The following is a 24,471-nucleotide window of genomic DNA, read 5'->3' as shown; positions in this document are numbered from 1 at the left end:
TTCGGACAGTACATCTGGAGATTGTGGCGAAGCCATGACACAAAGAAATTAGGGCAAAGTAAAACACAAGATCCGTTGTAGACTCGTCGCCATGTGATGTGTCGGCAGCTGGGCCAACACCTTGTAGATAGAGGTGGCTTAAAAGGCACGCTAGACTAACGCAGATGGGCGTGAAGTACTGGAACAGGATACGTAATTAACGCTATGAAGAAAAGTACGTAGCTGGTATAATACTTATCTTTAATCAATCATTGTGGTACATCGCACAAAGGAGACTTTAATTACAATCACTGTAAGGCTAATGGCGCCTTGCTAGTTCGTAGCCATTAACTTAGCTGAAGGCTATTCTGTCTCTCGGCTAATGAGAGAGAAAGGCTTCGTACGTCTAGTCGCTAGCTCTGTCGTCCATACAACTGGGGTGAGTTCGAGTCAGTCTCTCGAGACCTGCCTTGTGGTGGCGCTAGGTTTGCGATCACACAGTGGCGACACGCGGGTCCGACATGTACTACAGGACCGCGGCCGATTTAAGCTACCACCTAGCACGTGTGGTGTCTGGCTGTGACACCACAGTGTAGGCTAAAAATTCGTGCCGGACCGGGACTCGAACGCAGATGGATCGCTTCTCTAGAACCGTTACCTCAACTACCTCAGCCATCCTGACCCGTTTCCTGTCCAACCCAAATGCCAACCTGTGACGGCATGTAGCGCGCCATACGTCACCCTCACTGCTCGTAGCTCTGAAATTACCCGGGGCCATTCTCGCTCATATAAATGAATCTATATGATTCTGTTGTCATCAGTGAGATGGATGAAGTCATGATAAAACGACTCCATCCACCTGTCCATCTACAAGCACTGAAATGAATCAGTTGTGGAGGCTGAAAATTTGTGCCAGACCAGGTAACGAAACCTGATGCTCTGCTCCTGTAGAGTGTCTGCCTTAACCGGCTGGACCATAACTTCCCACACAGTCAAATTCTCAGCCTACCACTCGGAAGTGGCGCCCCCGCCCATTAACCCCACTACCCATAGCATTCGCTACGTCCCACAGGAGTTCAGAAGATACGGTGCTTCCGCACTGAAAGTACCTAGTAACATCCTCACTCAGATAGACACTGCCGGAAAAAAAGTAGAACTCCTGGAGACAATGTCGATTTTGACTGATGACAGCATATGTCATCTGGGGAATAATAGATACGCTGATAGTTGCTGCAGAATCATCCATCAGCATACTGCCATATGAGCACTATCTGTATGTATCTTTTAATAGGAAATGCCGACAGCCAGAAAGTGTGGTGTGGTGCAAACATGTGAAGCAAGGAGGTATCCATGCCACAGAGACGTACTCGTGCGCTCTGCAGCCTACTGAGCGAGTTTGAAAGCGGTCAGATCGTGGCCTTCCAAATGGCGGGATTGTCCTTTCAGAGAATTGCCACACCAGTTGGACGTGGTGGTACCAGTGCTCAGGTGACCCTGTAGACGACTCCGCGCAGGGAAGCCGTGCAGTCCCAGGCGCCATGCCACGGTTGGCGCATCTCCCCCCGTCAGAGGTTGGAGGCCTCCCTCAGGCATGGGCGTGTGTGTTGTCCTTAGCGTAAGTTAGTTTAACTTAGGTTCAGTAGTGTGTAAGCCTAGGGACCGATGACCTTAGCACTGTCGCCTGATAAACAAAGTAAGAGCCTACGGAATATCAGACCAGCTGTGTGGCTGGATTGAAGAGTTTTTAGCAAACAGAACACAGCATGTTGTTCTCAATGGAGAGACGTCTACAGACGTTAAAGTAACCTCTGGCGTGCCACAGGGGAGTGTTATGGGACCATTGCTTTTCACAATATATATAAATCATCTAGTAGATAGTGTCGGAAGTTCAAATGGTTCAAATGGCTCTGAGCACTATGGGACTCAACTGCTGGGGTCATTAGTCCCCTAGAACTTAGAACTAGTTAAACCTAACTAACCTAAGGACATCACAAACATCCATGCCCGAGGCAGGATTCGAACCTGCGACCGTAGCGGTCTTGCGGTTCCAGACTGCAGCGCCTTTAACCGCACGGCCACTTCGGCCGGCCAGTGTCGGAAGTTCCATGCGGCTTTTCGCGGATGATGCTGTAGTATACAGAGAAGTTGCAGCGTTAGAAAATTGTAGCGAAATGCAGGAAGATCTGCAGCGGATAGGCACTTGGTGCAGGGAGTGGCAACTGTCCCTTAACATAGACAAATGTAATGTATTGCGAATACACAGAAAGAAGGATCCTTTATTGTATGATTATATGATAGCGGAACAAACACTGGTAGCAGTTACTTCTGTAAAATATCTGGGAGTATGCGTGCGGAACGATTTGAAGTGGAATGATCATATAAAATTAATTGTTGGTAATGCGGGTACCAGGTTGAGATTCATTGGGAGAGTGCTTAGAAAATGTAGTCCATCAACAAAGGAGGTGGCATACAAAACACTCGTTCGACCTATACTTGAGTATTGCTCATCAGTGTGGGATCCGTACCAGATCGGGTTGACGGAGGAGATAGAGAAGATCCAAAGAAGAGCGGCGCGTTTCGTCAGAGGGTTATTTGGTAACCGTGATAGCGTTACGGAGATGTTTAATACACTCACGTGGCAGACTCTGCAAGCGAGGCGCTCTGCATCGCGGTGTAGCTTGCTCGCCAGGTTTCGAGAGGGTGCGTTTCTGGATGAGGTATCGAATATATTGCTTCCCCCTACTTATACCTCCCGAGGAGATCACGAATGTAAAAGTAGAGAGATTAGAGCGCGCACGGAGGCTTTCAGACAGTCGTTCTTCCCGCGAACCATACGCGACTGGAACAGGAAAGGGAGGTAATGACAGTGGCACGTAAAGTGCCCTCCGCCACACACCGTTGGGTGGCTTGCGGAGTATAAATGTAGATGTAGATGTAGATGTAGATGTAGAATTTGGTCCCGTAGGAACTTACCACAAATTTCCAAATTTGTAGATGACTTTCTGGACGTCCAGGCAGCACAGACGCCCGTCAGAATCTTTGTACTGAAAGGGCAGCACTGGCAGATCATACAGCTACCACATCAAAAATAAAAGGGTTGGTGAGCCCAGACGTGTCAAAAAGAACTATTGCGCTTCGGCTATTAGGAGTGTGAATAGGGGCACGCACACCTCTATCCCGTTTTCCACGCCACAGCATCGACGTACAGGGCGCGACTTGTGCCGTCAGAGGACCACTTGGAAGATGGAATGGTGTGATGTGGTCTTCAGTGATGAAAGCGGATTCTGCCTGCATTGAAGTGACGGTTGTTTTGCGTATACGAGGTAAACCTGGTGAGCTCTGTCCCGTGGAGTGCATTCGTTCAACACACACTGGCGCCCCCCCCCCCCTGCGGGTTCGGGGGTTTAGTCCCGCGGTATTCCTGCCTGTCGTAAGAGGCGACTAAAAGGAGTCCCACCCCCTCAAGGGGGTCGCTAGCGCCTGCGTCCGGAGACGGACGGTTCCACGACCTCTATTTGCGGTCATTTTGCTTTTTCACTTCTCGTTTCTTCCTTCCTTTGGTTGGTTCCTTTCTTTGCTCTTCTCCACCTCACTGTCTTCCTTACTCTTTCCCTTGTGTTCTTGTCCTTGCCTTCTCATTGCTTTCTTCTCCTTGCCTTCTCATTGCCTTCTTCTCCTTGCCTTCTCATTGCCTTCTTCTCCCTGCCTTCTCTAGTCTCCGCCTCGGCGTTTGAGACAGTCTGTCCTCTCTCTCCCTTTTCCTCTTCTTCCTTCCTCCCTGTGCGTGCCTGAAGGCCGACCCACGCGTTCGCACCGCCCTGGGTAGACATGTAAGGCACGCACGCACCCCCTGGTAAAGGCCAGGCCCAGGGAGGGGTGATTGCCTGAGCTGATACCTTCTGACCATGCCGATTGGTCCCTCTGTCTGTTTCTCGGGAGGTGTGACCTGAGGTGTAAACATTCACCTAAGGCGGGAGTGCCCTCTGAGAGGGTCCCCACAAGGAAGGAGCGCGCCATCGGAGACGCTGGCAATCATGGGGGATTCCTCCGCAATGGATTTCACTCCATCTCTCTCGACTTCTGCCCAAAAACGGAAACATGACCAGCCACCAGTGACAAAAGTACTACCGCCTGCCCCACAGTTCCTCGTCGTTTCTTGCTCTGAGGACGGAAAGGATTTTTCTTCTGTCAACCCTTTCGTTATCCAGAAGGGCGTAGATGCCATAGCCGGATCTGTCAATTGCGTAACGGTACCTTATTACTAGAAACTGAGAGCGCCTTTCAGGCACAAAAACTGCTTCGGGCCACACTCCTGTACACGTTCCCTGTCCGCGTGGAGGCTCACCGAACTTTGAATTCGTCTTGTGGTGTAGTCTATACTAGCTCCCTCGACGGGTTGACTGACGAGGAGATTCAATCTTTCCTCGCTGAGCAGGGCGTGACGGCTGTCCATTGGGTCATGGAAAAGGTCAACAATGACCTTGTACCGACCCGGACACTTTTCTTGACCTTCGATAGTGTTAAGCTGCCATCGCGCATCAAGGCGGGCTACGAGGTTATTTCTGTTCGCCCCTATGCCCGACACCTACGCGCTGCTACCAGTGTCAGCGTTTCAATCACACTCGACAGTCTTGTTCCAATGCGGCTAAATGTGTCACTTGTGGCAGGGATGCCCATGAGGGTGACTGTCCACCTCCGTCTCCTCGTTGTGTGAACTGTCAGGGTGACCATGCCGCATCCTCCCGCGACTGTCCTGTCTATAAGGAAGAACGCTGTATCCAAGAAATTCGGGTCAAAGAGAAAGTGTCCACCTCGGCTGCTCGCAAGCTATTGGCTAGTAGGAAGCCCACGCTGCTCCCAGCGGGGAAATACAGTACTGTCCTCGCCTCTCCTCGGACTACCAGGGAGGTGGCAACCCAGACATGCGATCTGACCTTCAGCACCACGGTCGTCCGTTCGGCCAGTGCTAAGATCGCGCGGTCGACGTCTCCTCTTCGTCCCATCACCACACAGACACCAGCCCCTTCATCAGCTTCTGTTAAGACGAAGACCCAGAGGTCTGATGCACGGGCCTTCAAGAAGGAACCGTCCCGTGCAGACTTCCTACGTACCTCGACCTCCCAGCCTTCGACCGGTACTTCCACCAAACGTCCTTCCAAGAAGTCTCATAGGAAGCACAGTTCTCCTTCTCCGCCACGGCGCATTTCTTCTCCTGCGCCACCCAGCGGTTGCCGCCCCAGGCCGTCATCCGTTTCGCCTGGCCGCACCGCTGGTAGCCGAACATCTGGCCGTTCACCGGCGGAGGAAGCTCCCCCTCCCGGCCATCTTCCCAAGATGGCTGATGAACCTATAGACCCAATGGACGATGACTGTCCGCCTACTGATAGCGGCGGCAGTGCTCGCTCGAAGCCAGGCCCTCAGCGGCCTTCGCTCCAACCGAGAGGACTTGCAGTTGCTGCTCCGCTTGCACCGTCCGCTCGTCGTAGCCCTCCAGGAAACGAAGCTACGCCCATGCAATCAAATTGCCTTGGCACACTACACCTCTGTGCGTTTTGACCTACCCCCTGTGGTAGGTATCCCGGCTCATGGAGGGGTTATGTTGCTGGTCCGGGATGATATTTACTACGATCCCATCACGTTGCACACCGGCCTGCAGGCAGTTGCCATCCGCATTACTCTCCCCACTTTTACATTTTCAATTTGTACCGTTTACACTCCATCGTCATCTGCCGTTACCAGGGCAGACATGATGCAACTAATTGCTCAGCTACCTGCACCATTTTTGTTAACTGGCGACTTCAATGCCCACCATCTCCTTTGGGGCTCTCCAGCATCCTGCCCGAGGGGCTCCCTGTTAGCAGACCTTTTCAACCAGCTCAATCTTGTCTGCCTCAATACTGGCGCCCCAACTTTTCTTTCGGACACATCTCACAGCTATTCCCATTTAGACCTCTCTATATGTACTCCCCAACTTGCACGCCGGTTTGAGTGGTATGCACTTTCTGATACATATTCGAGCGACCACTTCCCGTGTGTTATCCATCTCCTGCAGCATACCCCCTCTCCGTGCTCATCTAGTTAGACCATCTCCAAAGCAGACTGGGGGCTCTTCTCTTCCAGGGCGACCTTTCAGGATCAAACCTTCACAAGCTGCGATCGTCATGTCGCACACCTCACGGAAGTCATTCTCGCTGCTGCTGAATATTCCATCCCTCACCCTACTTCTTCTCCACGTCACGTACCGGTCCCCTGGTGGACCGCAGCATGTAGAGACGCTTTACGTGCTCGTCGACGTGCTTTACGCACCTTTAAACGCCACCCTACAGTGGCGAATTGTATCACTTATAAACGATTACGTGCGCAGTGTCGTCGTATTATTAAAGAAAGCAAGAAAGCCAGCTGGGCTGCTTTCACAAGCACCTTCAACAGTTTTACTCCTTCTTCTGTTGTCTGGGGTAGCCTGCGCCGGCTATCTGGCACTAAGGTCCACTCACCAGTTTCTGGCTTGACGGTCGCGAATGACGTCCTTGTGGCCCCTGAGGATGTCTCCAATGCCTTCGGCCGCTTTTTCGCCGAGGTTTCGAGCTCCACTCATTACCACCCCGCCTTCCTCCCCCGCAAACAGGCAGAGGAGGCTAGGCCACCTAACTTCCGCTCCTCGAATCGTGAAAGTTATAATGCCCCATTCACCATGCGGGAACTCGAAAACGCACTTGGGCGATCACAGTCCTCCGCTCCAGGGCCTGATTCTATTCATATTCAGATGCTGAAGAACCTTTCTCCTGCGGGTAAAGGTTTTCTTCTTCGTACTTACAATCGCATCTGGATTGAGGGACATGTTCCCGCATGCTGGCGCGAGTCTATTGTTGTCCCGATTCCTAAGCCGGGGAAGGACAAGCACTTGCCTTCCAGTTATCGACCCATCTCGCTTACCAGTTGTGTCTGTAAAGTGATGGAGCGAATGGTTAACTCTCGATTGGTTTGGCTGCTCGAGTCTCGACGCCTACTTACCAATGTACAATGTGGATTTCGTAGGCGCCGGTCTGCTGTTGACCATCTGGTTACCTTGTCGACCTTCATTATGAATAACTTCTTGCGGAAGCGCCCGACCGCGGCTGTGTTCTTTGATTTGGAGAAGGCTTACGACACCTGTTGGAGGGCGGGCATTCTCCGCACCATGCATACATGGGGCCTTCGCGGTCGCCTCCCTCTTTTTATTCGTTCCTTTTTAATGGATCGACAGTTCAGGGTACGTGTGGGTTCTGTCCTGTCCGACACCTTTCGCCAGGAGAATGGGGTGCCACAGGGCTCAGTTTTGAGCGTCGCTCTCTTCGCCATCGCGATCAATCCAATAACGGATTGCCTCCCAGCTGATGTATCAGGCTCCCTTTTCGTGGACGATTTTACCATCTATTGCAGCGCGCAGTGTACACGTGTCCTGGAGCGCTGTCTTCAGCGTTCTCTTGACCGTCTTTACTCCTGGAGTGTCGCCAACGGCTTCCGTTTTTCTGCCGAGAAGACGGTCTGTATTAACTTCTGGCGCTACAAAGAGTTTCTCCCACCGTCCTTACGACTCGGTCCCGTTGCTCTCCCAATCGTGGAGACAACAAAATTTTTAGGTCTTACATTTGACAGGAAACTTAGCTGGTCTCCACATGTGTCATATTTGGCTGCCCGTTGTACCCGTTCTTTAAATGTCCTCCGTGTTCTCAGTGGTATGTCGTGGGGAGCGGATCGAACCGTCCTGCTTCGTCTATATCGGTCGATCGTCCGCTCCAAGCTGGATTATGGGAGCTTCGTATACTCCACTGCATGGCCATTCATCTTACATCGGGGTTTACGACTTGCGATCGGAGCGTTTTATACTAGTCCCGTAGAGAGTCTTCATGCTGACGCTGGCGAATTGCCACTCACCTACCGGCGCGATATACTGCTTTGTCGGTATGCCTGTCGGCTACTGTCAATGCCCGACCACCCGTCTTATCGTTCCTTTTTTGACGACTCTCTCGACCGTCAATACGGGTTGTATGTCTCTGCCCTGCTACCTCCTGGAGTTCGCTTTCGTCGCCTCCTTCAACACCTTAATTTTTCACTCCCTGCAACCTTTCGAGTGGGCGAGAGCCACACGCCACCTTGGCTCCAGGCTCAGGTCCGCGTTCACCTTGACCTCAGCTCGCTCCCAAAAGAGGTTACCCCCGGTTCGGTCTACCACTCCCGTTTTGTTGAACTTCGTTCGAAGTTCATCAATATGACCTTCATTTATACAGATGGCTCAAAGACCAATGACGGGGTCGGGTGTTCTTTTATTGTTGGGGCACAAAGTTTCAAATACCGGCTCCATGGCCATTGTTCGGTCTTCACAACTGAGCCCTTTGCCCTCTACCAGGCTGTTCTTTACATCTGCCGCCACCGACATTCTGCTTATGTCATCTGCTCCGATTCCCTGAGCGCCATCCAGAGCCTCAGTGATCCGTATCCGGTTCACCCTTTCGTGCACCGGATCCAACGCTCTCTTCAGCAGCTGGTGGACGTCGGTTCTCTGGTTAGCTTTATGTGGGTCCCTGGCCATGTCGGTATCCCTGGGAACGAAGCTGCAGATGCCGCGGCCAAGGCTGCGGTCCTCCAGCCTCGGAAAGCTTCTTGTTGTGTCCCTTCGTCGGATTGTAGCAGGGTCATTTGTCGGCGCATTTTATCGCTGTGGCATGCCGATTGGGCTGCACTTACAGACAACAAGCTTCGGGCCTTGAAACCTCTTCCCGCGGCTTGGACGTCCTCCTCCCGCCCTTCTCGGCGGGAGGAGGTCGTTTTGGCCCGGTTACGCATTGGACACTGCCGGTTCAGCCATCGCCATCTGCTGACGGCTGCGCCGGCGCCGTTCTGCCCATGTGGGCAATTGCTGACGGTCCGCCACATTTTAATGTCCTGTCCGGATTTTAACACACTGCGTCTAGATCTTAACCTGCCATGTACTCTAGATGCCATTTTAGCGGATGACCCACGAGCAGCTGCTCGCGTTCTTCGTTTTATCAATTTGACAAACCTCTCTAAGGACATTTGATGATGCTGTTTTTTAATCCTTTGCCTGTCAGTCTGTCTTTTATCGTGTTTTCCCTTTTAGTTGTTGTTTTAAACTTGTGCCTCGCGGTGCATTCTTAACGTAGCCAGGGCGCTAATGACCATTGAAGTTGTGCGCCCTAAAACCACAAAAAAAAAAAAAAAACACTGGCGCCACCCCAGGTCTGAGGTGCGACAAGCTACAAGCCTCATTCACCTTTGGTGTTTCCGGAGGGTACGAAAACCAGCACTTGGCCGTAAAGAAACTATGTTACGAGAAATCAGGACTTCAGCTACCTACCGGGTGAACAAAAAATCAGTATAAATTTGCAAACTGAATAAATCACGGAATAATGTAGAGAGAGAGGTACAAATTGACACACATGCTTGGAATGATATGGGTTTATTAGAACCAAAAAAATACAAAAGTTCAAAAAATGTCCGACAGATGGCGCTTCATCTGATCAGAATAGCAACAATTGGCATAACAAAGTAAGACAAAGCAAAGATGATGTTCTTTACAGGAAATGCTCAATATGTCCACCATCATTCCTCAACAATAGCTCTAGTCAAGGAATTATGTTGTGAACAGCTCTGTAAAGCATCTCCGGAGTTACGGTGAGGCATTGGCGTCGGATATTGTCTTTCAGCATCCCTAGAGATGTCGGTCGATCACGATACACTTGCGACGTCCAGTAACGCCAAAGTCGGTAATCGCACGGACTGAGGTCTGGGGATCTGGGAGGCCAAGCGTGACGAAAGCGGCGGCTGAGCACACGATCGTCACCAAACGACGCGCGCAAGAGATCTTTCAGGCGTCTAGCAATACTTTTATTTCGTTCTATAAAACCCCATGTCATTCCAAGCATGTGTGTCAATTTTTACCTCTCTATCTACATTATTCCGTGGTTTATTAAGTTTTCAAATTTATTCTGACTTTTTATCACCCGGTACATGCATTAAAATAAACCAACGGTCTGACCTCGAACCCAGGTGCTGCGCTTCTCTAGAATGGTTCCCTTAATCGCCTCAGCCATCCGGGCACACTTCCTGTGCAGCCAAAATTCTCGACCTGTCACCCACATGTAGCTCCCTCATCCATTAGCCACTCTGTTTGTAGCATTCGCTGAGTCCTGTAAGAGTGTGGAAGATATGGTACATCTGCCCTAAAAGAACTAGCTCCATCCTTGTTCATGTCCAACAGAAAAGACACCGCTGATGGTATAGTGGCCGTAAAGAAACTATGTTATGAGGAATCAGGACATCAGCAGCCTACAGGAATGGAAAAAATCATTGGTGACGGCTGAAAATTTGTGCGTACCAGGAGGGAAACCTGGATGCACTGCTTCTGTGGAATTGGTGCCTTAACCAGATCGGTCATCTGGCCACGCTTCCCGTCCAACCCAAGTTTCCAACCTTAACGACCATGTGCCTTCTGAGTTGGGAAGTGGTGCATTCGACTTAGAGTGCCTAGATCTCCCTTGCTGTCTATTCTGTCGTTCAGGGTGGTCGGGGGGGGGGGGGGGGGGGGAGGGTAGCGGATGGGAAAATTACTCCATTTTCCAGTTCCTAGACAACACGGACGCTTGCCGAAATGTTGTGCCCGTTAGATGCTGACATTTACTAGCCATGGTAAAAATTGCTGTTTGGAAGAGCGCGCTGCAGCGCATAGTGTGAAGCGGTCGCCCTCCGTTTCTGGCGGTGGCGCCGCTGTGGCAGTCGCAGCTTTGGTGTCTCCCTCTGGTGGGAAAGGGGAAAGGTAGCCTGTTCACGTGCATTTAAGGGGCGCTATGAGCTCGCTAGGCGGCGAGTCTGGTCAGTTGGTCAGCCGGGTCAGTGTGGCGCAGTCAGTGTCTGTCTGTCGTCCGGAGTGCTAGTGTGTGTTAGGCCCAAGCCCCTACGATGCTGTAGCGGGGAAGCGAGGCAACTGTCCCCCAATTGAAGCAGCTGATCGCCGCCATTTGCAGGGATGAATCCTAGTACTGGGGTTGTGATTTCACGTATATGAGACGCAACAAGAGCAAATTGAAGCACAAATTAAACACATGTTTAAATGTAAGCGTAGGCTTCCGCGGCCGTTGTCTTCTTCAATAAAATTCTTCAGGGTATCAGACCGCATCGTCATAATTTAAAATGCGCCAACGTTTCGGCCAGCGTTGCAGCTAGCCTTCATCAGGGCCTTACGTTAACTGCTAAATGAACACACTTGGTTCCTTAAATAGCTGCACGAGAAAACCGTGTCGTTACTTGATTGGCTGTAAAAGGAGGAGGAGGAGGGGTGAAAGGTATGCTTTGTTGGTGTAGCATTCGCTGGGTCCTGAGGAGGCACAGAGCATTGCTGTGTTACCATATGTACAAGGGGTCACCGAACGTATTGGCAAAATTCTACGAAAAGCCGACATCAAACCAATTTTCCGAAGCACAAACAAAATATCAGACATGCTCGGTTCTACCAAGGATGCAGTTGACAAACTACACACAGCTGGCGTGTATGAAATTGGTTGTGCGTGTGGATTAGTCTACATAGGTGAGACGGGACGTCCGATTAGCACAAGGCTCTCGGAACATGAAAGATATATCCGCCTGAAACAACACACTAAGTCAGCAGTGGCGAAACACCGAGACGAGTGCGGGAAACCAATATTTTTTCAAGAAGCCCGCGTCCTGGCGAAACAGCCTCTCACTTTCAAAAGAAAGATTAGAGAGGCGATAGAAATAGCCAAAAGACCCGCCAACATGAATAGAGAGGACGGGTACAAGCTTCCGAGGTCTTGGCTGCCTGCAATAGCAGGGCTACGGAGCGGCGGCAGAGCCGTGGCGGCCCATGCAGACACGCGGAGAGCCGCAGTAGTGGTCGCGAGCACACAAAGCAATGGCACACCGCAGCCGGCTTCTGGACAGCATGGAAACAGTGTGACGTCACAGCCATCACCTGTTCGCTATTCGTCCGTCTCCTCCAATGGGGTGGATTAATATAAAGACCAATAGAAAACAGCTATTTCAGCCAATGACAGATAATAAAGGAAACACCAATAAAGCATACCTTTCACTCCTCCTCCTCCTCCTTTTACAGCCAATCAAGTAACGACACGGTTTTCTCGTGCAGCTATTTAAGGAACCAAGTGTGTTCATTTAGCAGTTAACGTAAGGCCCTGATGAAGGCTAGCTGCAACGCTGGCCGAAACGTTGGCGCATTTTAAATTATGACGATGCGGTCTGATACCCTGAAGAATTTTATTGAAGTAAACACATGTTTGTTTAAAAAAGTACTGAGTATTCGAGTCTATTTTAAAAGTATACTTAAATGAATGAAGTTTCCTAATTTCCGAAATACGTCTGTATAGAGATGCGAAATTTAAGAATGTAAGGCTCTTTCCTAGCAAGGTGGAGCGAGTTTACATCGAGTTATTTGCATTAGATAATTGCACGAAACTTTTAAAGTAGCAGACAGTACGATTATTATTTAATTTACGTAATTTTCCTGTCAGGTCCTGTTTGCTTTCAAAAAATGGTTCAAATGGCTCTGAGCACTATGGGACTTAACTGCTGAGGTCATTAGTCCCCTAGAACTTAGAACTAGTTAAACCGAACTAACCTAAGGACATCACAAACATCCATGCCCGAGGCAGGATTCGAACCTGCGACCGTAGCGGTCTTGCGGTTCCAGACTGCATCGCCTTTAACCGCACGGCCACTTCGGCCGGCCCTGTTTGCTTTTTGCCGACCACTGTGTACATTTTGCACGCTTACTTTTGTTTAGCACAGTATTGTCTACACTCGAATTTTGGTATGATTAATTGTAATAACCCATATCACTTTAAGTACCGTAGGAATTTCATTCGCACATTAGTTTTTAACACTGAAAGTGGTTGAGTTTGCAACATTTAATCAAATATTTGACCATTTACGAAGTATAATCACCACCTGACACCACATGTTAAGTATCTAAACGCAATTATTCGACCTACCTCTGATTCATACTTAATATATGATTGCTTGCCTTGGTAACCTGGAAAAGGAACGTTCAATATTATATACACTGACAGTATTTCCACACTATTTAACCTAGGCCTATATTGGTCGATTTCCAGGGCACTATACCTTTTTCAAATGAGTTGGAAATCCAAATACTGTCGGTATAGCATCATCCTTCAGTTGACGTCTATTTACATAATTTTCCATGTAACAATTGTCTTCAAAATGAAGAGAGCACAGTAAATGATTTGCTGTCGGTTGGAAGTTCTCTCTCCGAGTAGCAACTATCTATTTCAGATTTAGAAAATCATTTGTAAGGGGAAACCTAAACAAAAACAAAGGCTCATGATGTATTATTTCTCCATGAAAATACTATATACAAGTAACAGAAAGTAATAAACAACCAGAAATGACTGACCTGTGAAATGTAACATTGTTTCCGTCTTCGTCTTTGCTTCCATTATACTGTTACAATTAAAAGCAGCACACGAACGAACCCTGTTTACGCACTGTTTCCCTGCAAGTGGCGTCTTATATCACGTTCAATGTGGGGACGCGACGCGAGTGCCAATGCGCGGTCTAGTTTTTATTTAGTAGTGATGAAGAGTAGGCTGAAGTTCAAGACCTTAGTCAGGAAGAATCAATACGCAAAGAAGTGGGATACGGAAGTACTAAGGAATGACGAGATACGTTTGAAGTTCACTAACGCTATAGATACAGCAATAAGGAATAGCGCAGTAGGCAGTACAGTTGAAGAGGAATGGACATCTCTAAAAAGGGCCATCACAGAAGTTGGGAAGGAAAACATAGGTACAAAGAAGGTAGCTGTGAAGAAACCATGGGTAACGGAAGAAATACTTCAGTTGATTGATGAAAGGAGGAAGTACAAACATGTTCCGGGAAAACCAGGAATACAGAAATACAAGTCGCTGAGGAATGAAATAAATAGGAAGTGCAGGGAAGCTAAGACGAAATGACTGCAGGAAAAATGTGAAGACATCGAAAAAGATATGATTGTCGGAAGGACAGACTCAGCATACAGGAAAGTCAAAACAACCTTTGGTGACATTAAAAGCAACGGTGGTAACATTAAGAGTGCAACGGGAATTCCACTGTTAAATGCAGAGGAGAGAGCAGATAGGTGGAAAGAATACATTGAAAGCCTCTATGAGGGTGACGATTTGTCTGATGTGATTGAAGAAGAAACAAGAGTCGATTTAGAAGAGATAGGGGATCCAGTATTAGAATCGGAATTTTAAAAGAGCTTTGGAAGACTTACGGTCAAATAAGGCAGAAGGGATGGATAACATTCCATCAGAATTTCTAAAATCGTTGGGGGAAGTGGCAACAAAACGACTATTCACGTTGGTGTGTAGAATATATGAGTCTGGCGATATACCATCTGACTTTCGGAAAAGCATCATCCACACAATTCCGAAGACGGCAAGAGCTGACAAGTGCGAGAATTATCGCACAATCAAATAACTTCCGGGAATTCAGCCAGGTAACACTTTCAGCGACCGCTGATATTTCGGCGGGAGAACACCCCGCCATTTTCAAGGCAAACTGCAACGGACAGGCGGCGTGCATGCAAATTTAATACCTCGGTTCTGCGACAGAAGCAGGAAAGATAACACACACACTGAACACTAGTGCCACCAAAGATGACCAAAGTCAGAGCTATCGATAGTGAGACTATGAATTCACAGGTGAGGCAGCATTGACTCTGTTCCTCTGTTTTTTGACAAGGGAGAGAGCCGGATTCCAAACAGAGTTTAAACAGAAACCTCCATCCCTGTTAACGAGGTTGCTCGCTAGTTTAATCTCAACTGCCTCCTTAATGACACTGTCCCAATAGCTGGACGTGCATGCCAATATCTCGGTGTTATTATATAACATGGGGTGACCAGTATCCAAGCAATGTTCGGCAATAGCAGATCTATTTGGCTGCTGTAATCGTGTGTGCCGTTTATGCTCAGTACATCTGTCCTCCACGGTCCTGATAGTTTGACCAATATATGCCATACCGCAGCTACAGGGAATACGATACACACCTGCCTTACGCAATCCAAGATCATCCTTAACGGAACTCAAAAGTGCTCTAATTTTAGATGGAGGTCGGAAAACACATTTCACATCGTATTTCCGTAAAATACGACCGATCTTATTGGACGTGTTTCCTACGTAAGGCAAAAAGGCAGTAGACTTAGGTGTTGACTCAGAATTATCATCAATCACCCGATGTACAGTTGGTCGATAGCGCAACGCACGTTCAATCTGTCTATCACTATAACCATTTTGAAAGTGTTACCTGGCTGAATTCCCGGAAGTTATTTGAAAGTTGTATACGCCAGGAGAAACTCAGGTCTCATATCGCACAATCAGCTTAACAGCTCGTGCATCGAAGCTGCTTACAAGAATAATATACAGAAGAATGGAAAAGAAAATTGAGAATGCGCTAGGTGACGATCAGTTTGGCTTTAGGAAAAGTAAAGGAACGAGAGAGGCAATTCTGACGATACGGCTAATAATGGAAGCAAGGCTAAAGAAAGACACTTTCATAGGATTTTTCGACCTGGAAAAAGCGTTCGACAATATAAAATGGTGCAAGCTGTTCGAGATTCTGAAAAAAGTAGGGGTAAGCTATAGGGAGAGACGGGTCATATACAATATGTACAACAACCAAGAGGGAATAATAAGAGTGGACGATCAAGAACGAAGTGCTCGTATTAAGAAGGGTGTAAGACAAGGCCCCTACTCTTCAACCTGTACATCGAGGAAGCAATGATGGAAATAAAAGAAAGGTTCAGGAGTGGAATTAAAATACAAGGTGAAAGGATATCAATGATACGATTCGCTGATGACATTGCTATCCTGAGTGAAAGTGAAGAAGAATTAAATGATCTGCTGAATGGAATGAACAGTCTAATGAGTACACAGTACGGTTTGAGAGTAAATCGGAGAAAGACGAAGGTGATGAGAAGTAGTAGAAATGAGAACAGCGAGAAACTTAACATCAGGATTGATGGTCACGAAGTCAATGAAGTTACGGAATTCTACTACCTAGGCAGTAAAATAACCAATGACGGACGGAGCAAGGAGGACATCAAAAGCAGACTCGCTATGGCAAAAAAGGCATTTCTGGCCAAGAGAAGTCTACTAATATCAAATACCGGCCTTAATTTGAGGAAGAAATTTCTGAGGATGTACGTCTGGAGTACAGCATCGTATGGTAGTGAAACATGGACTGTGGGAAAACCGGAACAGAAGAGAATCGAAGCATTTGAGATGTGGTGCTATAGACGAATGTTAAAAATTAGGTGGACTGATAAGGTAAGGAATGAGGAGGTTCTACGCAGAATCGGAGAGGAAAGGAATATGTGGAAAACACTGATAAGGAGAAGGGACAGGCTGATAGGACATCTGCTAAGACATGAGGGAATGACTTCCATGGTACTAGAGGGAGCTGTAGAGAGCAAAAACTGTAGAGGAAGACAGAGATTGGAATACGTCAAGCAAATAATTAGGACGTAGGATGCAGGTGCTACTCTGAGATGAAGAGGTTAGCACAGGAAAGGAATTCGTGGCGGGCCGCATCAAACCAGTCAGTAGACTGTTGACAAAAAAAAAAAAAAAGTTTTTATTTAGTAAGTCTATGGTTAGGCCGCCAATCTGCTCGAGTTTGTTCAAGCAATGGTCATTGGCGGTTGGATCGATCGGTTGGTCGGTCGCGCACTGAGACACAAGATGACTTGTCCGTCTTGAGTGTCGGCGCATGTGAGGTCGCCACGTCAGTCCAATGAGCCGCGCCGTATAGCGAGGGGTAGTGGCTTCGGGCCGACACGAGCGCAACAGGAGTCAACCCACGACATCGGTCTGGCAGGCGCGAGCTGCGACGCTGTGAGACGGGAGATCGGCGCGCCTTCATGCGTCGGTTGAAGCGGTTGGCAGCGTACGGTTCGGGAGAGCATTTTGGGGGTCCTGCGCCAGGTCTTCGCCAGACATCGCAGTTTATTAGAAGTTAAGTGATTCGTGATATGTTGTTTCATTTTAAATTCTACTTGTCTATCATCCCCAGCTTGCTCGTCTGTCTCCCGTCCGCATTTGTTAGGCACTTAAGTGTCTGTGTGTCTGTCGGTCTGGCGTACGTTAATAGCTGCCTCTGTCATGTTTGTCGGATTCGGTGCTAACGAATTAATAGCTTGAAGTGCAACGGCCGAATTCCTGAAATATGTTTTTATCTTGCTACCATCTTGAGAGGCGGTATATGTGTAATGTAGAGCATGTTTGGCCAACCTTGTATATTTTATGTAAGACTGAATTTCGTGGGTTTTTATTTAAATGGTCATTTTAGTATATAAAGTTGCCACCCTTCCACCATAAGACCTCCCTTTTTTTTTTTTAAATCAAGTTGCACCTTCGGTGGCAAGTTAATCTTTTAATGTTAGTGTTTTGTACCATTTCCATCCCTCCTACGGGGTGCATAGTTTATGTGCTTGTGTGAGTTGTTAAAATTTTTTAGTTTAAAGTAATCTGGTGTGTTGCAGATTTGCACCAGTGTAGTCTTTCAGAGGTTGTTGTGAGCGGTCGTGTCTACAGCAGTGTTAAAAGGGAGCGGAAAGGTTCTCAGCCCGAAAGCTTGTACTATCAAAAAGAATTTTTGACATTTCTGCCTCTGAATAAATTGTAACTTGATATTTACAAGGTGTTTTTGATTATAATTTTTTTTTAAAGAAAAAGGGGGCTTTTAGGAATAAAATTTCCGTTTGTTGAAAGAAATTTGATTTGTTTTTCATCAATTACCCACTGGCAACTATTTCCACGCTCACATAGTGTGGTAAAATGTGTTAATGTTCTTGATGAATCGCTAGTAAATAAAATAAATCCTCAAGAAAAAGATTTGAAAGTAAATTCACGGTTCAATCTAGATGTTCACCCGAGGCCTGTTTCGTCGTGAATTACGTCAGAAGAAGTTGAAGAATCACATCCTTACATATTCCTGTGTACCATACCAGTGAACTGAAGCCTGTCACCTACTTTTTGTATGACTAAGTTTATGTGATCATTCCATTTAATACCCCATGAAACTTTAACACTCAGATATTTGTCTCAGTTGACTGGTTCTAATTGTGACTTACAGATACTGTAATCTCAGGGTACTACTTTTCTGCATTTTTGTGACATGCAGTTCTACATTTTAGAAAATTTAAAACATGTTGCTCAACTCAACACCGGTTTGAAATCTTATCAAGACCTGACTGAATATATGTTCAGATTTTTTTATAGAATATTTCATCGTTCATAATATATGTCTAGTAGCTCTGCATGATGAAACGATTATTCAGATAGTTAAACGAAGACGAAAATTTCCTCGTGATAAGGGGACTGGAATTCGACTATAGGAAAGGAAAAGAAGGAAAGGAAGTAGTAGAACTTGGTCTGGACGTGGGAAATGAAAGGGGAGCACCTGGTATAATTATGCATTGAGTGAATTTTCATAAATTCTGACAGTTTGAAAATCACAAAAAATGACAGTATTGGCGGAAGAGACCTGGAGATACTAGCAGGTTTCACATTAGCTGTAAAATGGTAAGCAAAACTCTGAGAAACCATATTTTAAACTAAAAAACTTTGCCAGGCGCTCATGTGGACTCTTACCATAATTTATTTGACGTGAACGGTATATTGTCAACGGCCTTGCAGCAGTGGTAACACCGGTTCCCGTCAGGTCACCGAAGTTAAGCGCTGTTGGGCTGGGCTAGTACTTGGATGGGTTACCATCCGGTCTGCCGAGAGCTGTTGGCAAGCTGGGTGCAGACAGCCCTTGTCAGGCAAACTGAGGAGCTACTTAATTGAGAAGTAGCGGCTCCGGTTTCGGAAACTGACATATGGCCGGGAGAGCGGTGTGCTGACCACAAACTCCTCCATATCCGCATCCGGTGACGCCTGCGGACTGAGGATGACACGGCGGCCAGTCGGTACCGTTGGGCCTTCTCGCCTGCTTGGGCGAGAACGGTACATTAAAGGTGAACAAATTGCAGAGAGGTAAGAAATTAAAAAGACTGGACCAATACAAATTGAAAGAAACAGAGGTTGTTGAACCAAAGGGAATTCCAGGCTATGCTTGACTGAAGCTGAGGAGAAATCGGGTGGGTGGCTTTGAGAGATGGAGCAGTGGAGACGAACTTGAAAAATCCAAAATGGCAAGGCGGGAATGGCTGGATGAAAAATTCAAAGCTGTGGAAGCATGCATGACTAGCAGAACGGTAGATATCAACCATACGAAATTTAGCGAAATTTAAAGAAAGCTTTGGAGAGAAGAGACACAGAACTACTAATATTAAGTCGTGCCACGGTTATATAACAGAAAGAAACTTGAAGACAAAATAACGGAAAGAGAAGAGAAAAAAAGATGAACGCAGTGCTGCGAGAAAATGTGACAGAGCTCTGAAAGACCTAAGCCTACACAAAACCTCGACTACTTTCTCTCAGAATTAGTGAGATACTTGGAACAGCCAGCCACGACAAAACTACGCTCGTAATCGGGGCTCAGTTGGAAGCGGGACTCATCAATGAAGACAATCGTTCTCCATTCAATGAAATTCCAGAGACGTGTCTGGAGACGCCCGCGATAGAGATGGGACATCAACCTCACAGTCACTCGCCATACGGCTCACAACCAGGAGTGATCGTTTGGGGTGTCACTTCATTTAATAGTAGGACCACTTTAGTTGTCATCCGCGGTACCCTTACACGATATACTATGCCCCGTTTTGTTGCCCTTCATGACAAGCCATCGTGGGCTCACATTTTAACAACACAATGCCCTTCCGCAAACGGCGAGAATTTCTAGTGCTTGTTTTCGTGCTAGCTAAACTCTATCTTGGCCAATTGCATAATGGGCAGGGCCCTCCAACCGCCTTTGGATTTTTATGATCTAACACGCCAACTGGACAGAATTTGGCATTAATCCCCCAAGAAGACGTCTTCATCAATCATTACCAAGTCGAATAACTGCTTGCATAAAGGCCAGAGTTGGACCAAAGCATTAATGACTTGCTCAACTTGTGAAGCACTTTCTCTTGAATAAATCATCCATTCTGAAATTATAATCATTTGTTTGTCTGTACATATAAGTCACATCTACCGATTTCCGTCCAATGCGGATAATTCCTTCCTGAATCCTCGTAATATAAGTTGGTCCATTGACAGTGACCGGGCCAAATATCTCACGAAATAAGCGTCAAACGAAAAAAACTACAATGTACGAAACTCGCGTAGCTTGAAGGGGGAAACCAGATGGCGCTATGGTTGGCCATAGGTCAAACGGATATCAACTGCGTTCGTGTAGTACGTAAAGAAATATGAATGTTTTAGATGGACCCCTTTTTTCTCTTTGTGACAGATGGTGCTGTAATAGTCACAAACGTATAAGTTCGTGGTATCACTTAACATTCCGCCAGTGCCAACGGTACTTGCTTCATGCTAAAATGGACCGTTTACCAATTGCGGAAAAGATCGATATCGTGTTGATGTCTGGCTATTGTGATCAAAATGCCCAACGGGCGTGTGCTATGTTTGCTGCTCGGTATCCTGGACGACATCATCCAAGTGTCCGGACCGTTCGCCGGATAGTTACGTTATTTAAGGAAACAGGAAGTGTTCAGCCACATGTGAAACGTCAACCACGGCCTGCAACAAATGATGACGCCCAAGTAGGTGTTTTAGCTGCTGTCGCGGCTAATCCGCACATCAGTAGCAGACAAATTGCGTGAGAATCGGGAATCTCAAAAACGTCGGTGTTGAGAATGCTACATCAACATCGACTGCACCAGTACCATATTTCTATGCACCAGGAATTGCATGGCGACGACTTTTCGCGTACAGTTCTGCCACTGGGCACAAAGGAAATTACGGGACGATGACAGAGTTTTTGCACGCGTTCTATTTAGCGACGAAGCGTCATTCACCAACAGGGGTAACGTAAACCGGCATAATATGCACTATGGGCAACGGAAAATCCACATTGGCTGCGACAAGTGGAACATCAGCGACCTTGGCGGGTTAATGTATGGTGCGGCATTATGGGAGGAAGGATGATTGGCCCCCATTTTACCGATGGCAATCTAAATGGTGCAATGTATGCTGATTTCCTACGTACTGTTCTACCGAAGTTACTACAAGATGTTTCACTGCATGACAGAATGGCGATGGACTTCCAACATGATGGATGTCCGGCACATAGCTCGCTCGCGCTTGAAGCGGTATTTAATAGCATATTTCATGACAGGTGGATTGGTCGTCGAAGCAACATACCATGGTCCGCACGTTCACCGGATGTGACGTCCCTGGATTTCTTTCTGTGGGGAAAGTTGAAGGATATTTGCTATCGTGATCCACCGACAACCCCTGACAGCATGCGTCAGCATATTGTCAATGCATGTGCGAACATTACGGAAGGCGAACTACTCGCTTTTGAGAGGAATGTCGTTACACGTATTGCCAAATGCATTGAGGTCGACAGACATCATTTTAAGTAATTATTGCATTAATGTGGTATTTACAGGTAATCGCGCTGTAACAGCATGTGTTCTCAGAAATGATAAGTTCACAAAGGTGCATGTATCACTTTGGAACAACCGAAATAAAATTTTCAAACGTACCTACGTTCTGTATTTTAATTGAAAAAACCTACCTGTTATCAACTGTTCGTCTAAAATTGTGAGCCGTATGTTGGTGACTATTAGAGCGCCATCTATCACAAAGCAAAAAAAGTGGTCCAATTAAAACATTCATATTTACGTACTATACGAATATGTAATAAAAAATGGGGGTTCCTATTTTAAAAAAACGCTGTTGATATCCGTTTGACATATGGCAGCGCCATCTAGCGGGCCAACCATAGCGCCATCTGGTTTCCCCCTTCAAGCTAGACAAGTTTCGTTCTTTGTAGTTTTTTCGTTTGACGCTTATTTCGTGAGAAATTTTGGCCCGGTCACGATCAATGGACCACCCTGTATATATTGTAGAGTGTATATTAGACGGCTTAAAAACTCTGAGATTGTGTATTAGGGAAATATGAGTCTAAAAAGCTGTGGTTACAAAATACTGACACGAATTATTACACAGAAGAATGAAAGGAGTGGTAGAATACCACCTTGGGAAAACCAGTTTTTAGGTTCCATAGAAATATCTAATCACTCCGGGCAATACTGACCCTATGATCTGTATTCGAAGAAAGGCTGAAGAAACCAGACCTACTTTTATAATATTTGTAGATTTCGAGAAAGAGTTTGACATATGTTGACTGGACTAGAAACTTTGAAATTCTGAAGCTAGCAGCATAAAATAGAGGAGGAAAAGAATATCTACAACTTGTATTGTAAGAGTCGAGTCTAAGGAAATGAAAGGGAAGCAGGAGTTAAAAAGGTAGTGTAACAGGGTTGTAGCCTATCCCCGATGTTATCCATTTTGTAGGCCTAAAATCAGTAAAGGAAAGTAAGAACAAATCTGGGAGAGAATAAAGCTTCAGGGAACAGGGAAGAGAAGTCTTGAGGTTTGCCAATGAAATTTTATTTATGTCAGCAAAGAGCAGTTGAGTGGGAAGAAGTGTCTTCGAAAAAGATTACAGCAAAAGTAAAGCGAAGATAAGATGATGCTGACGGCATTATGTTAGGGAATGAGTCACTAAAAGACAGATGACTTTTGTTTTTTTGGCAGAAAAATAATTGAGGTTGGCCGTGACAAAGGATGTATACAACACAGAATGACAATATCAAGAAATACGTTCTGAAAAAGAGAAATTTATTAACATCGAATATAAATTTAAGAGTCAGGAACTCTTTTCTGAAGGTATTTTATGGCGTGTGGTCTTGTACGGAAGTGATATGTGGACGATATACAGCTCAGAGAAGAACAGAAGCTTCTGAAATGTAGTGCCGCATCAGAATGTCGAAAATTATATTTGTAAATTGAATACGTAATGGTGAGATACTGACTCGAATTGGGGAGAAAGGAAATTTCTTGCTCAACTACATTAAAAGAGGGAATCGTTTGACAGTCACTTCTTGAGGCATCAAAGAGTTATCAATATTGTGGTTAAGAGGAGTGTGAAGGTAAAACCGTAGGGGAAGGCGAAGGCTTGACTATTGTACTCAGATTCAAATACAGGTAGGATGAAGTAGTTATGCTGTCCCGGGCATGACGTTAAACTGCGTCCAAAACCGAGTGACCATCGGTAAAAGTGGTCCCCTTCTACCAAGTGCCAATGGTCTCCTTGGAGGGTGGATGAACGGGTAAAGGATAGGGCACTCTGTTGTCTTTCGGATGAGAAATCGTCCCTGTAGGCGGGAGAACCAGATTGGTCAACAGCATCAGAATGTGGAAGGCATCGAGAAACCACCACACTAAAGATCCTAAGGATTTCTCTAGTTACACATCATGGCTGTGTTCAAAACCAAATTTTCCGGAGTTTCAAGTCCCCCAATCGGATCTCCGGGAGGGACAGTTTTGAGCAACGCTGTCACAAAGAAGAGATTATCATTTAAAGTTAGTATAAAGATAAGCACACAAAATGTGAAGACGATGGCTCAGGCTGGAAAGATCAACAATGCAATCCAAGAAATGGAAAGAATGAGCATTAAGATCAAGAGCATTAGTGAAATGCGATGGCCAGGTTCAGCTTCTTGTAACATCAATGAACACAGAATTTACTACTCAGGAACATCTAATGGACAGTATAAGTCTGGAGTAGGATTTATAGTATCGAAAGCAATCGCAGAATGTGTCACTAATTGTGTACCTGTTTCACAGAGAGTGATTTTACTCCAAATAAGTGCTCTACCCGCACAACTGAACATGATTCAAGCTACGCTCCAATAACAGACCATATTGATGAAGAAGTTGCAGAATTTTATTCCCCAGTTTAAGATGTTTTGCAACAACCACCGAAGGAAGATCATACAATAATTATGGCAGATTTTAATGCCAAAATAGGAAGGGGATCCGAAGGCGACTTGTAGGTCACTATGGACTTGGTGAAAGGAATGAGAGAGGTGAACTACCCAGTGCATTTGCAGGAGAGTAGAGATTCGTAATAACTAACACATTCTTCACACAACCGCCCAGACGTCTCTACAGCTGGAAGTCCTCAAGAGATTCAGACGAAAATATTACCCGGAATCAGATTGATTATGTCTTGACAAATCAAAGATATAGAAACAGCTGTCTCTCAATGAAAACCTATCCAGGTGCCGACATTAACCCAGACCACGTTCCCCTAGTTGGTGTCTTTAAAATCAGAATGAAGAGTATTCAAAAGAAAAAAAGTCAAGATGTATGATATCAGGAAACTGAAAGAATCTTCCATAAGAGAAAATCCAGGAATCAGTTAAAGAAGAACATGTGAAATCCAATGTCACCAAAAAGAGGTCATGGATGACTGAAGATATACTTAAAATGATG

At 46.4% G+C, this 24,471-nt stretch overlaps 1 pseudogene; it reads left to right on the top strand.

Moving 5' to 3' along the window:
• Positions 1–18,695: 18,695 nt before the first annotated feature.
• Positions 18,696–18,813, top strand: LOC126205744 (5S ribosomal RNA; annotated as a pseudogene).
• The last annotated feature ends 5,658 nt before the right edge of the window (positions 18,814–24,471 follow it).

The sequence above is a fragment of the Schistocerca nitens genome, chromosome 1 (assembly GCF_023898315.1).
Source record: "Schistocerca nitens isolate TAMUIC-IGC-003100 chromosome 1, iqSchNite1.1, whole genome shotgun sequence".
Taxonomy (NCBI): Eukaryota; Metazoa; Arthropoda; class Insecta; order Orthoptera; family Acrididae; genus Schistocerca; species Schistocerca nitens.
This window is presented reverse-complemented; position numbering and strand designations above follow the sequence as displayed.